The sequence below is a fragment of the Tenrec ecaudatus genome, chromosome 14 (assembly GCF_050624435.1).
Source record: "Tenrec ecaudatus isolate mTenEca1 chromosome 14, mTenEca1.hap1, whole genome shotgun sequence".
Taxonomy (NCBI): domain Eukaryota; kingdom Metazoa; phylum Chordata; class Mammalia; order Afrosoricida; family Tenrecidae; genus Tenrec; species Tenrec ecaudatus.
In genome coordinates, this window is record NC_134543.1 from 36,119,582 (window position 1) to 36,132,444 (window position 12,863).

General features: G+C 41.4%; 1 protein-coding gene and 1 pseudogene across 2 annotated transcripts in view; one reads left to right on the forward strand and one right to left on the reverse strand.

Annotated features, from left to right (window-relative positions):
• RAD51B (RAD51 paralog B) overlaps positions 1-12,863 on the reverse strand; it is a 747,597-nt gene that overhangs the window by 44,427 nt on the left and 690,307 nt on the right. The window lies entirely within an intron of this gene.
• On the forward strand, positions 9,720-11,124 carry LOC142426065 (cytosolic non-specific dipeptidase pseudogene; annotated as a pseudogene).

Here is a 12,863-nt window from a genome sequence, read left to right on the forward strand (position 1 = left end):
TTAATTCCATTCTTAAACAAAACTTTTGAAGCTCCCTCATATTAACCTTACAGGTTACTGTGTGGAATAAATAAAATTACTGAAAAAATGTTGTATATCATAGGAATCTACGATTTGTTAGACTCTTTCCATTATGATGAGTATTTCATTTCAACACAAAGAAAATGAAAATTCCCACAAGTGAACCAATGAACAGCATCATGATAAGCAGAGACAGGATTGAGGTTGTCAAGGATTTCCCTTTACCTTGATCCACAATTAATGTCCACAGAAGTTCTGAGCATGATATTAAGTGATGCATTGCACTGGGAAAATCTGCTGCAAAAGATCACTTTAAAGTACTAAAAATCACAGATGTTACTCTTGAGACTCACATTCATGTGATCCAAATGGAATGCTTTCAAAATTTCTAAAAGTGTGCCAAATCTGGATAATTAATAAAGAAAACTGAAGAAGAATGGATACATTCAAATTATGGTGTTGGCAAAGAATATTAAATATACCTCGGGCTGCCAAAAGAATGAACAGAACTGACTTGGAAGAAGTACAGTCAGAATACGCCTTAGAAGCAAGAATGGTGGGACATGGGCTCTTGTACTGCAGAGACGTTACCAGTTAGGACCAGTCACTGTAAAGAACCTTATCCTGGGAAGAAGAAGATCTTCAATGAGTTGGAATGACACGGTGGCTGCAATAATGGGTTCAAACACAGGAATGATTATCAAGGTAGCTCAGAAATGGACAGTGTTTCATTCTGTTGTACACAGTGGCACTGTGAGTTGGAACCAACTCAATGGCACCTGTCAAGAACAAGAAGAACAACAACAACTACACGATGGGGCAGTGGATAAACAAGCATTAAGGCTAGTCATTTGCCTGCTATTGAAGAACAGAGAGCTCAATGGTCTAATTGCCTCTTCTTGCTCTGGGTGGATTTGGCTAATGTACAACACAGGTTGTAACAATGGACAGTTAGGTCTAAAATGACATTAGTAACCATTACTGACATTGTGAATGGCATTTGTTAATGTTCCCACTGGAAACTGCTAAAGGACGAAATAAACACTGGTTGTATCACTGGTAAGTAGATGGCCATCCAATACTACATTTAAACTTTATTTTTAATGGCTATTCTTCAAAAGTTAATTTAAGTATCATCAGCTACAACTTTCAAGTAAGTATGAACAATTACGTGCTGAATTGCCATCTGATTTGGGAAACTTCAATCTAGCTCCAAACAAAGTAACCAAATATTGCCAAAGGCCATTTCCAGTGAAAGAGACCCATTCCCCTTCCCTACTCTAAATCAGAAGTATAAAAATGATCAGAAAAGCAAGGCACGCAGGAATGCTGCCCCTGCCCTTATTGAGTTCCTGACCATCCAATGAGGCAGGTTCTGCTTCTCAGCACTTTCCACAGGCCCATAGGAAGGACAGAGGGCTCCTCTTGTCTGGGCCTCCTTGAAACAAACCCAAGGCAATGCAGCTCTGGCCTTCAAGGGTCACAGAAGTAAGCTTGTGGCTGCATGATTATTGTAGCAAAAAGATGCCAGGAACTCAGAGGGTGTGGTTTGAATTCTGAAGTACACATCCCTGTTACATCATGCTTGGGCCACACGGGATTTTCTTTAGTCTCACAGGAACCGATTCAAGGAAAGCAACATGTTTCTATGTAAAGAGGCCAAACGGAGCTAGGCACATCCAAAAACAGCTGGTGAAGTGGAACTAGCTTGTATAACACATCATATCCCTGGACCTACTCTAATGGGTGGAGGAACCAATGCTAGTGAGAAATCAACACACTCTCTTTTTTTAGAGCACAGTTAATCCCCCCGTTACTGCAGCATTTGTACGATTTCCCTAAAGCCCCCTCCCATGAAAAAGGGGTAAAGGACAAGGAGAAACACAAGACAAGATTTCCAACTTGCTTAAGGGTGTTCCAGAGCAATGGTCAGAAAGGTAATCATCATCCTTCCCTTTGAAGTTTAAGCCAAATCTAGTTTGAATGAGGCTTTGTAACAAGTCCAGTACGATGACCGCACCTGGGATCGGGTACAATAACTCTCTAGTGTTTTCAGGTGATAGCTGAGGATGGACAGTTGCTCTTCTGTCAATATGAAGTTCATGTGACTGTGCCTATATCATAATAGAAAATATAAAATGACACACTTACCAAGCACTGTTAGTAACTGAGCCATCTTTGACCCCTAGAAGTGGGCTCACAGAAATACTTCAAGAAACGGATTTGCAAGAGAAGGGGGTCAGAAAGAATTTGGTTAGGAAAACTTGACAGAAACCAGATTGGTTGTAAGCATTTAAAAAAAACAAATTGAGTTGAATCTAGAGAACCCACCCATTTTCCACTTGATTGACTACTTAAAACATTAAGATTCTTGGTGACTTGAGATAAGAAGAATGATCAGAGCTAACATTTATTAGCTTTTACTATGTACCTGTTACTATTCAAAGACACAACATCCACACCAACCTTATAAGGTAGATACTATTATTATCCCCAGTTTATTGATGAGGGAAGTAAGGCTCAGGTCAAGCAAGTCTACTGATCAGTAGAGGGAAGTGTCTGGCTGCCATGCATAGAATTTTAATTTACAGAAATCTGAGATGAAGTAAAGCAGCCCTGGTGATGTAGTGCATTATTCATTGGGCTACAAGATTGGTGGTTTGAACCCCGTAGATTCTCTGAAGGAGAAAGAATAGGCTACCTGTTCCAAAGAAAGATTTACTATCTCAGAAACCAAAGGGGGCAGTTCTACTTTGTCCTATGGGGCAGCTATGAATTGGAATCAACTTGATGGCAGTAGGTTTGGGGTTGAGCGATCAAGTGAGCCTACCAGGCAGCCACTTACAGTTGGAGGGGAAGAGTGCCAGAAGCTTCCCTAATCCAAACCTTCCACCTCCTGCTGATATGTCAGGGTCTAAACTCTGGATTAGAATCATACTTCTAGATGAAATATATCTTCCAGCAGTGTCCCTGGTTAAAATCCACAAATAACACTAGGCAGAACACATTCTCTAGAATGAGCCAGTGCCTGAACCGCAGGGCTCTGAAGTGGAGACAAAAGACCAATAGTGAGCATCGAATGGAGCAGAAACTCTCCAATAGAAGACGCTTCCTGGGCTAGAAAGTCTGAAGAGGCTCTCCGTGGAGTTCCACACCTAAGTCTTCCCACCATGCCACTTTGCTAAAGAATCTCCATGTTCAGAATTCCTTTTGGGTTACAGACGCCACCAAATGGGTTCTGACTCTTGGGGACCACAGGCACAACAGAACGCAACACTTCCCATGTCTCACAAGTATTGTTCTCGGTGAGCCTGTTGTTGGAGAGACTGTCAATCATTTCAATATGAGGCTTCCTTTCTCTTCATTGACCCTCTACTGTACCCAGCTTCTTCAGGGACTGGTTTCTCTTGATGAATGTCCAAGTGTACTATCTGTACTTCTAAGGAGGATTTTGCTGTACTTCTTCCAAGATAGATTTTTTTCATTCTTTTGTCTGTAATATGTTTAGTATTCTTCACTCAACATCACAATTCATATGCATCAAGTCTTCTTTATTTATTGTTCCGTTTTCACATGCTTATGAGGTGGCTGAAAATAATATGACATGGGTCAGGTACAACTAATTCCTTAAAATGACATCTTTGCTTTATAATATTTTCAAGAGGTGTTTTGCAGCAAAGTTTCCCCCATGCGGATTTCTCGACTGCTGCCTCTATGGGTGTTGATTGTGAGTTCGAGTAAAATGAAGTTCTTGAAAATCTTTGTGTTAGTCTGGGTAGACTAGAGAAACAAACTCATAGACACTCATATGTGTATAAGAAGGAGCTTTATATACAAAAGCAATTGAATATTGTGAAAACATCCCAGCCCAATCCCGATCAAGTCCATAAGTCCAATATTAGCCCATATGTTCGATACCAGTCTATAAAGTCCTCCTCAGACTTACAAAACACATGCAATGATGCCGAATGCTGGAAGATCACAGGCCTGTGGGTGGAAAGTCTTTTGGATCCAATGGTGGTAGAGGCATTTCAGCGCTGGCGCCTTCAACTCCAGGGCTCTAGTGTAGCTCCATGTGTCTTGTCAGCAAGCATGCCTCGTGGAGTGAGTGCGTGTCCTGTCTCCAGCCAGCTCTGTCTTCTTAGTGCCTCCAAATGAAGTCACCAAGTGATGAGCTGATTGACAGGCTAAACTCCACCCCTTCACTCTTAAGTCTCAAATTGACAATAGATTATGTCACTGCCACAATGCTAAATTCTGTTTATCATGATATGGCTTATTGGTCCCCTGTAAGGGTTTCTCTTTTCTTTATGTTGAGATTTAATCCATAATGAAGGCTGTAGTATTTGATCTTCACTAGTGTTTCAGGTTTCCTTTACTTTGAGCAAGAAGGGTTGAGCGCCACCTGTATACTGCAGGTTGTTAAATATGTGTCTTTAAGTAATGTTCCCCGTCAACACACACAAGTCACACGAAGCTGAATTTCCTCCAATCCTGATGCTGCACTCTCTTCATGTAGTCCAGCTTCCTGGATTATTTACTTAGCATCCAGACTGAATAAGCATTGTGAAAAGATAAAACTCTAAAGCACACTATTCCTAAATTTAAACCAGCAGTTCTCAACCTAAGGGTCACCACGCCTTTGGGGGTTGAACGACCCTTTCAAAGGGGTTGCCCAATTCATAATAGTAGCAAAATTACAGCTATGAAGTAGCAACAAAAATAAATTTATGGTTGGGGGGTCACCACAACATGAGGACCTATATGAAAGGGTCACGGTCCTAGGAAAGTTGAGAACCACTGGTTTAAACCATGCAGCATCCATTCTAATGACTGTCTCTTGATCTGTACACAGGTTCTGCATGAACACAAGTGTTCTGGAATTTCTTCTCTTTACAATGAATTATGATTCACACAGTTGAATGTCTTTGGTAGTCCATAAAACACAAACATATTTTCTTTCAGCCAAGAACCATGTGACATCAGCAATGGCATCCCTCCTTCCACGTCGTCTTCTGAATCCAGCTTGAACTTCTCAAAGTTCCCTGTCTATGCACCGCTGTACTGACTTTTGGATTATATTCAGCAACATTTTGCTTGCATGTGATATTAATGATATCTATACTTCCCAAGTTTTGTCGTGTCATCTTTCTTTGGAATGGGCACAAATATTAATCTCTTCTCGTTGGCTGGCCAGATTTCTCAGCGTAGTGAAGTGAGTGTTTTCGGTGCTGCATCAGCTTTGGAAACATTCCATTGATGTTCTGTAATTCCCATAGTCTTGTTTTTCACCAGGGTTTTCAGCTTGGACTTTTCCTTCGATGTGGTCAGGTCTTGATCATACCTATACTTTTTAGGTCAGTGATTGCTTATTCCTTCATTTTCTTTTGATGTTTCCTGTCTTTTTTGCTCATAGAATCCTTCAATATTTCAACTAGAGGTTTGTTTTTTTTGGCGGGGGGAGTTCGTTCAGTTTGAGAAATACTGAGCATGGTCTTCCCTTTTGGCTTTCTAACACCCAGGCCATTGCACATTTCATTAGAATACTTTATTTTGTATTCCGGAGCCATTTGTTGAAATTCTCTACTCACTTCTTTTGCTCCATCGCCTCTTTCATGCACTTTAGCTGCTCTAATAGTCACGAGCGAGCTTCAAAGTTTCTTCTGACATTCATGTTGCTTTTTTATTTCTTTTTAATGACCTTTTGCTTTCTTCATGTATGATGTTCTTGAAGTAATCCCATGAATTTCCTGGCTTTTGGTCATTAATGGTCAACATGACAAATTTATTCTTAATGTAGTCTATACATTCTGAAAGGAAATACTCAAGGTTGTATTTGGACTCTCATGGACTGATTTTAATTTTCTTCAGCTTCAACTTGAAAGTGCATATGAGCAACTAATGGTCTGTTCTGGAACTGGTGCCTGGCCTTATTCTGAATGATGATGTTAAACTTCTCTATTGTATTTTCCAACAGATGTAATCATCTTGATTCCTGTGTAATCCATCTAGCGAGTTCTATGTGTGTAGATGCCGTTTTATATGGTAGGGAAAAGAGGTATCTCTAACGAATAAGTTTTTGGCCTGGTAAAATTCTGTCATGCAATCTCATTTCTATCACCAAGGCCATACTTTCCAACTAATGATCATTCTTTTCTGTTTCCAACTTTTACACTGAAATGATCAGTAATTATCAATGGTGTCATAGTGGTTATGTATTGGGCTGCTAGCTACAAGGTCAGTAATTGGAAACCACAAGGTGCTCCTCAGGAGAAAAATGGGGCTTTCTACTCCTGTAAAGATGAACTCATAGAAGCAGTTTTACCCTGTCCTATAGGGTCTATATGCATCACCATTGGCTCACTGGTACCGAATTTGATTATTATTAATTGCATGGTTGGGTCAATTTCAGGCTGAAGAAGTTAGTAAAAGTTTTCACTTTCTTTATATTGAGCATTAATGATTGATTTGCAAATTTGAGTAATATTTGTATCAACTGGTTTTCCTTGTGCGTGCATGTGCATGTATTAGCCAATCCTATAACCGACAGCATTGTTTCAAGATAGTTCTTGAAGTGTTCTTTTGTTTTATAATAAATGCCACTCAATTCCTCTTCAATTTGTTTTCCCAGTACAGTCAATCATATTATTGTCCAATTCAAAACGGCCAATAATAGTCTATTTCAGCTCATTAATGCTTAGGATAGTGATCTTTATGAATTCAATCTTATTTATTTCCAAAATGTCATTGTGAATTAGGTAGGGGTTTATCTATCAGATCATTGTGCTTGCGTTCCATAACTTAAGTAACTTATCAAGGCTCTCGAAGGCATGCCTCGTTTCCTCCCTCTGTCCCCTGCCTTCCTCATGTAGTATATTTACCTTCCCTTTCACTCGAGTTAGCACCTATCTACCCTCTAGTCTATTCCTTCCCCATCTCCTCTCGTCCTTCCACCCCTGGTAATCATCAGCCTGTTTCTTTTTATATAAAAACATTTTCTCTCTATAGCAGTGGCCTCATTCAATATTTGTCCTTTTGTATTTGACTAACTTTATTCAGCATAATGTCCTCCCAAATACCCTTGCCATGAGATGTTTTATCGTTTCATCATTATTCTTTAACGATATGCAGCTCCTATTGTGTATAGATACTGAACTTTATTTACTAATCTTCCACCAGTGGGCACTTAGGTGGTTTCTACTTCTTGTTATTGTGAATAATACTGGGCATGAATAATGAACGTGGCCATGCAGCTAGCTGTTCATGGTGTATTCTTTATTTCTGGAGGGCAAATACTAAGTAGCACTACTGCTGGGCTCTAAGATATTTCCGTTTCCAGTTTTTGAAGTACCATACCTCTTTCCAGTAGTTGTGCTGTTTTAGAATCACACCAGCAGTGTATGCGGGTTTCCATCTCTCCAAACTCCCTCCAGAATTTGTAGGATTTTTTTTGTGCTTTTTTAACTTTGCTATCAATGCTGGGTTGAGGTGGTATCTCGTTTTGTTTAGCATCTCTCACATGGTTAATAATCTTGAGTATTTCATAGGTTTATTGGCCATGTAAACTATTTATGTCCTCTGCCCACTTTTTAACTGGGTTTATTCATATTTTTCTTGTTCGGGTGTTGACATTTTCTATAAATTTTAGAAATTAGTCTCTTGTCCTATATGCTATTGTCAAATTATTTTCCCAATCTGTCGGTTTTCTTTTTACTCTTCTGGCAACATTTTTTAGCTATACATGCATTTTTATATTTAGAAGATTCTGGTCATGTATTCTGTTTGCTGATATATGCTTTCTTTTAATTATGTTTGATGGTGTGTTTATTCCATGTATTAGGACCCCTTTGTCTTTCCCCCCCCATTAAGAATCTTCATAATGCTAGTGTTTACATTTAGGTTTTTGATCTATCTTGAGTTTTCTTTGTATATAGAATAATGTATTGGCTCCTGATTTATTCTTCTGCAAATGGAAAAACAACTGTACCAACACCATTTGTTGAATAGACTTTCTGTTCCCCATTTAACAAGTTTCAAGCCTTGGTTGAAAACTAGTTGTCTAGAGGTGGATAGATTTTCCTGGGCTCCCTATTCTGTTACATTGGTCTTTTTAGCTCGGTGTGCCCATAGCAGGAGGTGTAGCAGATTTTGGGGTTGGGAAGAGAGAGGCCTCCTACTTTATTCTTCGTCGTTAATTGTGCTTTGGGTGTCATCCCTTTCCCTATAGTTGGTGATCAGCTTTTACAGCTCTTTGGAGAATGATGCTGGGATTTGGACTGGCATTTCATTATATGTGTAGATCACTTTGGGTAGTAGTGGCATTTTCACTATGTTGAGGCTTCCTCTCCATGAACATGGCACATTCTTCCATTTACATGGTCAGTTTTTGTTTTGGGTATTTTTCTTTGTACAAGACCTTTTGTTGTTTTGCTTAAGTTTATTCCTAAATATTTCATCTTCTGGGTGGCTACTGCAAATGGTCTTGCTTTTTCCATAGGTTTCTTTGTTCGTATACAGAAATTAGATTTATTTTTGTATGTTGATCTTATACTATACCATATTTTGAATCTTTCCATTATTTATAACAATTTTCTTGTCAAGTCTTTGAGGTTTTCTACATACAGAATCATATAATCTACAAATAGAGAGTTTTACTTCTTCTTTGCCAATTGAATGGCTTTGCTTTTTGGTATTGTCTAATAATGCTAAAACTCACAATACAACATTGAGAGGTGATGAAGGATATCCTTGTTTGGTTCCTGTTCACAAGGGAAATGCTTTCAGTTTTCTCCACTTGAGCAAAATGCTGGCTCAATGGGTTTTGCATATATAATCTTTATTACGTTAAGGAATTTCCCGCTATTCTTATTTTGTTGAGTGTTTTTACCAAGAATGGGTGTTGGATTTTTGTCAAATGACTTTCTGCATCAATTAATATGATCATTAGTTTTTTTCCTTTGATACATCAATAGAAATATATTTTATTGTTATATATTAATAATAATAATATATATCTATATAATATATTAAATATAATATTATTGATGTATCAAAGGAAAAAAGCAACAAAATCATATCAATTGATGCAGACAGGGACCTTGGAAAAATCCAAAATCATATATTTTTTTCTTTAATATATATAATATAGATAATCATATGTGATATATATTTCCCTTTGCTACATATCAATATAGATGTAACTTATATGTATATAATATCCATATTAATATATCTATATTTGAAAGGAACAATATCCCACATGATAATATCAATTGATGCAGAAAAGGTATTTGACCAAATCCAACACCCATTCCTGATAAAAACACCCAACAAAACTGGAGTAGAAGGGAAATTCCTCAACATATTGAAGGCCATTTATGCAAAACTCATTGAGCCAAAATTTTGTTTAAGGGGCAAAAACTGAAAGTATTTCCTTTGTGAACAAGAAGCAAGTAAAAATATCCTTTATCACCACTCGATGTTGTTCTGTAAGTCTTGGCCTTGATATATAACATATGCTATATATAAACATATAATAATTTATATTAAATTGTTTTCCTAAAGTTGAACCATCCTTATATACCTGGGATGAACCGTGCTTGGTCGTGATGTATTTTTCTAAATGCATTTTGTTGGATTCCATTGGTTATGCTTTTGTTAAGAATTCTGCATCTGAGCCAGCCCTGTGAGCCGGCGAGATGCCGGCCCTCCAGGACCTGCTCCGGAACATTGACGAGAACCAGGACCGCTAAGTGAAGAAACTGAAGGAATGGGTGGCCATCCAGAGCGTGTCGGCGTGGCCCGGGAAGAGGGGAGAGATCAAGAGAATGGTGGAGGTGGCGGCCGCCGACTTCACCAAGCTTGGGGGCTCCATGGAGCTGGTGGATACCGGGAAGCAGAAGCTCCCTGATGGCTCCGATATACCCCCCTCCCGCCCCCCCCCCCCCGTTCTGCTGGGCAAGCTGGACTCGGACCCCACGAAGAAGCCGGTGTGTGTCAACGGGCACCTGGACGTGCAGCCGGGCGCCCTGGAGGACGGCTGGGACAGCGAGCCCTTCACGCTGACCGAGGACGATGGGAAGCTGTACGGGCGAGGCTCCGCGGACGACAAGGGCCCGGTGGCGGCTGGATGAACGCGCTGGAAGCTTTCCAGAAAACAATCCAGGAGGTCCCGGTCGACATGCGCTTCTGCCTGGAGGGCATGGAGGAGTCGGGGATCCGAGGGGCTGGACGAGCTCATCTTCGCCAGGAAGGGCACCTTCTTCAAGGAGTAGACTAGGTCTGCATCTCCGACAACTACTGGCTGGCCAAGAAGAAGCCGTGCGTCACCTACGGCCTGTGGCGCACCTGCTACTTCTTCATGGAGGTGGAGCGCAGCGATAAGGGCCCGCACTCGGTGTATGCGGGGGCTCCGTGCACGAGGCCATGACCGACCTCAGCACGCTGATGGGCTCCCTGGTGGACCGCAGGGGCAAGATTCTCACCCCCGGCATCAACGAGGCGGTGGCGCCCGTGACGGGACGAGGAGCCTGTTGCTCTATGACAACATCGACTTTGACATCAGCGAGTACTCCAAGGACGTGGGCGCCCAGACTCTCCTGCACAGCTGCAAGAAAGACATCGTGATGCACCGCTGGCGGTACCTGTCACTGTCCCTGCATGGCATCGAAGGTGTCTTCTCTGAGGTCGGGGCCAAGACCGCCATTCCCGCAAAGTGGTGGGCAAGTTCGCTATCTGCCTTGTGTCCGACAGGGCACCACAGGCCGTCAACTAGCAGGTGACCAGTTACCTGATCAAGAAGTTCAAGGTGTCCATGGGCCACAACAGCAAGTCCTGGGTGTCAGACTTCAACCACCCCCAACTACCTGGCTGTCAGGCGGGCGCTGAGGACAGTGTCTGGCGTGGAGCCTGACCTGACCCGGCAGGACAGCAGCATCCATGTCACGCTGACCTTCCAGGAGGCCACGGGCAAGAACGTCAATGCTGCTGTCTGTGGGTTGGCTGACTCCGGGGCCCAAGCCTAGAAGGAGAAGCTCAGCAGGGGACATCGAGGGGACAAAGATGCTGGGTGCCTACCTGCACGAAGTGTCCCAGCTGGACTGAGTGCCCAGCTGAAGGGTGTGGGGCCCTGACAGCACCACTCTGCCCCTGCCCCAAATCCACCCCCAGCGCCTGCCACTGGTGTCTGCCTGCCTCCCGAATGCCAGCCTGGGTGTGGCTCCTCCAGGAGTGCTCCCGCTGGCCTCAGGTGCTCAGGACTCCATGGCCAGCTCCAGAGGCCTGGGTCTTTCAGTAGGAAACTGGTTGTTTCTGGGTGGAGCTGACCTGGCATGGCACTCAGCTGAATGAAGCTGGCCACCAGGGCCCTCCCTTGGCTGCAGAGCGACCTCCCCTGGACCTTGGCACCTTCAGCCTTTCCTGCAAACCTCACCCCTCACCTGTGCTGCCCACCTCCCCCCTCAGAACAAATTGAACGCTGTCTGCCCGTCCATCTCCCACCCTGCTACTGAATAAAGAGTGAACATACAACAACAAAAAAAGAATTTTGCATCTATGGTAGCAAGGGATATTAATCTAGAATTTTCTGTTCTGGTGATAAATTTGCCTGTTTTTAGTATTAAGCTTCATAAAATTAATTTGAAACTTGCCAGAGTTTTCTGTGTTCTGGAATAGCTTGAGTAGAATTAGTGTCAGTTCTTTTCTGAATGTTAGGTAGAGTTCCTTAGTGAAACAATTTGGTCCAAATTTTTTATTGGAGGCAAGATTAAAGACCATATCAATTTCTTCTTCTGTTAATGTCCTATTCAGTGTTTTTTTTACATTTATATGTGTTAGCTTAGGTACCTAGTACGTTTACAGAAATTTGTCCATTTCTTCTAGGCTTCTAAATTTATTGAAATGAAGTCCTTACCAGTACTGAGTTACCATCTTTTAAATTTCAGTTAGCCCTGTTGTGATGTTGCGCGTTTCATCTCTTCCTTGTGTTTTTGTCTTCTTTTACTTTGTTGGGCTTACCAGTGGTTTGTTAATCCTTTCAAAGGATTAACTTCTTACCGTGCTGATTCTTTCTATTGTTTTTCTGCTTTCCGATTCATTTATTTCAGCTTTAATCTCTATTATTTATTTACTGCTGGTGACTGAAGGAATGTTTTTTTACTGCTCTTGTTCTAGTTATTGGAGATGTTGGATTAATGTGTTGATTTTTCCATTTCATTTTTGATGACTCCCAATTTTCCTAGTGTCATACAGTCTATGTTCTGATTATTAATGGATTTGTACAACTCTTTATATTTTGTGTCATATCACATCAGCATTGAAATGAAGACCATGAAAGCTTAACTGCACCATTGGCATGAGGTGTACTCTACTTTGAAGAGGCAACCTTCCCTGGTTGGAGTTTGAGTGTCTTCCAACCTGAGGGCCTCTTCATCTGACACTATATCAGGTAATATCCCACTGCTCTTCGTAAAACTTTCACTCTGCAATTTTTAAAGAAGCAGACTAGTCGATTCTGCTTAGTGGTTTCTCTGAGTCTGAAAATTCTGCTAAAACCTGTCCCCACTGGGGACCCTGGTGGTATGTCAGATACCAGGGGCGCTGCCTCCAGCATCAGCAGCAAGCCAGCCCTTCAAAATATAATCACGCATGTCCTTTATATCATTAAAGTTGATCTGGATGCACGATAGGAGTGTTTTCCAGACCCACCAAGAAACTATTTCTCCTATCTTCTAAAAATATAAATATGGCTCTATCTTTTTTATGATTATATAAATAGCACATGTTCACTAAAAAATCCAGCCAATACAGAAAGTTGTGAGGACTAAAGCAAAGCAGCCCCTGCT